The sequence below is a fragment of the Schistocerca piceifrons genome, chromosome 5 (assembly GCF_021461385.2).
Source record: "Schistocerca piceifrons isolate TAMUIC-IGC-003096 chromosome 5, iqSchPice1.1, whole genome shotgun sequence".
Lineage (NCBI taxonomy): Eukaryota > Metazoa > Arthropoda > Insecta > Orthoptera > Acrididae > Schistocerca > Schistocerca piceifrons.
This window is the reverse complement of record NC_060142.1, coordinates 421,168,091-421,171,852: the sequence shown is the minus strand read 5'-3', so window position 1 is coordinate 421,171,852 and position 3,762 is coordinate 421,168,091.

Below are 3,762 nucleotides of genomic sequence, written 5' to 3'. Positions count from 1 at the left end.
TTTTCTTATTAACCCGTCTTTGTCTGCGATTAAACCTCTCGCTCAGCGGATATTAGACAAGAAAATGTTGCCAAGATGTCTGTCCTTCAAAATAAAGGACATTCTTAGCATTTCTCTCTCGGAAAGTAAGCCAAAGACTTTGGAATGACATAGAATAGTTCCGTGGGTCGCTGCTACGACTGCGGAAAATCAGGAAATAGAAGTACAAGAAAAGTGTGTAACGCGTGTAAAAAATTTGTTTGCCCCCATCGTTCCAATATCGTCTGTATTTCTTGTACAGAAAATCATGATTAGATTTGTTTTACACAAATATGTGTTTTTGAAAGTAAATCAAAGCCAATGATGCTATCTTTCTTAAAATTGTGACTCGCTGTGAAAAGTTGGTTGTTTTTTCAAATGTGAGGCCATATGTATAGTTTTTGCTGATAGTTTTTAATAAACATTACTATGGGCAGCGCATAACACACTCAATAAAAATATCTGAAAATTCAATGGCCTCTTTTTTTTAGTTGATAAAATGGCATACATATGTAATCCATACGACCACTTACGTTTCTTTTTAGAACGCGACCACCGCAGGGTTAAGTGTGCGTCGCACTGGCTGTTGAACGAAACTACGCACACAACTGTCACCATTTAGTAAATTTTTAGCAAAGAATGTTTATTAATGTGTTGCTTTCAATCATTCTAATTTCTCCGACAACAGAAACAAGTCCGGGCTTATCTCAGACAGTCCCACCCCGCAAAGGACAGCCTTGGATGCGGCCAATGCGAAGACAAATCCGGAGGAAGCTAGACTTGTGACAACTCTAAACCAGCAAGGAATCTTCTTCCGGAAACGGCAGACTATTTAGTTCCATGTTCTTCATTCATTGACAAGGTTTTGTGAGCTGAAACTATTACGGAATGAAAACCAATCTACTGTAATCTTGTATGATATAGAAAACACATCTTCTCGCGACAAAGTTTGTTTGTAACAATCTTGTTTTATTTTATATCCTAAACCATACGACCTAAACAAACCAAGGTCCCCTTGTCAGAATTTGCTACAGGCCCCGCGCTTACTTATTCCGGCACCGATCGCATTACGTACACCCATTACAGTCACCTACACTTCGAAGATAAACTTACAACAGGCGGCCTTCACAGTTCGCGGGAGGAAGGTGCAATATTATATTGCAGAGCATGTCCGAAGAGATACTGCATCGCACTCACAGTCACTACATTATCGTATCTATCAGACAACACCGTTCAAGCGACTTTCAATTGAAATATTCCCCTGTACGGAAATATACATAGCGGATGTACGAGTATAGGTTGTAGGCATGTAGTTGACGATATGTGGAAGATTGGGTCTGGTCGAGTGTCGTGCTCGAATAGCCTATTGTTAAGGCGACCGCTCGCAACAAGCGGGAAATCCTGGTTCGAGTCCTGTCCGGCACAAATTTTCGTTGTGGTCATTCCATTACACAGCTGAGGTTGCCCATATTCGCAACGAACAAAGTTGCAGGTGTATGCGAAGGACAGGAAAAAGCATTCCGCCGGCCGCTGTGGCCAAGCGGTTCTAGGCGCTTCATTCTGGAACAGCGCAACCTCTACGGTCGCAGGTTCTAATCCTGCCTCGGGCATGGATGTGTGTGATGTCCTTAGGTTAGTTGTGTTTAAGTAGTTCTAAGTTCTAGGGGACTGATGACCTCAGATGTTAAGTCCCATAGTGCTCAGAGCCATTTTTGAAAAAGCATTCCACCTAGGCAGCTGCCCTTCGAAGTCTCCCAACCAACAGTGCCATACGACTCGAGTTTTTTACCATAACGTTGAGTTGCCTGAAACCAATATGATCACCAGAGACATCATGATTCATTCACCACTCTTGGTGGTTCCAGTAGCACGGACCCTGCATCGTCAGTACAAGCGTTATTAAGTAATTTCACCTTATTAATCATTTCGCTCTATTTTAATCATACTGCTTCAGTGATTTTAACAAAAAATATCTCCGTTTAAGTTTTCAGTTACTTTAAGCTGAACAATAGATACATACAACCTGCAAATACACTACTGGCCATTAAACTTGCTACAGCAAGAAGAAATGCAGATGATAAACGAGTATTCATTGGACAAATATATTATACTAGAACTGACATGTGATTACGTTTTCACGCAATTTGGGTGCATAGATCCTGAGATATCAGCACCCAGAACAACCACTTCTGGCTGCAATAACGGCCTTCATACGCCTGAGCATTGAGTCAAACAGAGCTTGGATGGCATGTACAGGTACAGCTGCCCATGCAGATTCAACACGATACCACAGTTCATCATGAGTAGTGATTGGCGAATTGTGACGAGCCAGTTGCTCGGCCACCACTGACCAGACTTTTCAGTTGGTGAGAGATCTGGAGAATGTGCTGGCCAGGGCAGCAGACGAACATTTTTGAAATGTAGGGTTTCGCAGGGATCGAATAAAGGGTAGAGCCACGGGTCATAACACATCTGAAATATAACGTCCACTGTTCAAAGAGCCGTCAATGCCAACAAGAGGTGACCGAGACGTGTAACCAATGGCCCCCCATACCATCACACCAGGTGATACGGCAGTATGGCGATGACGAATACACGCTTCCAATGTGCGTTCACCGCGATGTCGCCAAACACGGATGCGACCATCATCATGCTGTAAACAGAACGTGGATTCATCCGAAAAAATGACGTTTTGCCATTCGTGCACCCAGGTTCGTCGTTGAGTACACCATTGCAGGCGCTCCTGTCTGTGATGCAGCGTCAAGGGTAACCGCAGCCATGGTCTCCGAGCTGATAGTCCATGCTGCTACAAACGTTGTCGAACTGTTCGTGCAGACGGTTGTTGTCTTGCAAACGTCCCCATGTGTTGACTCAGGGATCGAGATGTGGCTGCACGATCCCTTATAGCCATGCGGATAAGGTGCCTGTCATCTCGACTGCTAGTGATACGAGGCCGTTGTGATCCAGCACGGCGTTCCGTATTGCCCTCCTGAACCCACCGATTCAATATTCTGCTAACAGTCATTAGATCTCGACCGACGCGAGCAGCACTGTCGCGATACGATAAACCGCAATCGCGATATGCTACAATCCGACTTTTATCAAAGTCGGAAACGTGATGGTACGCATTTCTCCTCCTTACACGATTCATCACAACAACGTTTCACCAAGCAACGCCGGTTAACTGCTGTTTGTGTGTGAGAAATCGGTTGGAAACGTTCCTCATGTCAGCACGTTGTACGTGTCGCCACCGGCCCCAACCTTGTGTGAATGCTCTGAAAAGCTAATCATTTGCATATCACAGCATCTTCTTCCTGTCGGTTAAATTTCTCTTCTGTAGCACATCATCTTCGTGGTGTAGCAATTTTAAGGGTCAGTAGTGTACTTTTAGCTCCTTCGCCGTTCCCCGGTCTTCAAGGATGAAATTTGTCTTTAAAAAGAAAAAAAAACCTGTTTTATTAATGCACACGAACAGTCGAACGTAGTGACTAAAAAGATTTCGAAGGTAAAACATCAAACAGATTGGGACAAGCAATAGTCCTTAATGTAGATCCAGTTTTTTTTCGTGACATTTCACATCACTCATACTTTTCACTTACAAATAAATGATAAGTCATGGTTTCAACCAATGAATATTGTTGCTTATTGTGTAGGGTAAAATATGTCCCCTGAAGAGATTTCCAGGACTTGAGATCCAAACTGACGTGTCAGACAATGGAATGAGCGATACAAATGGCCAGTCTC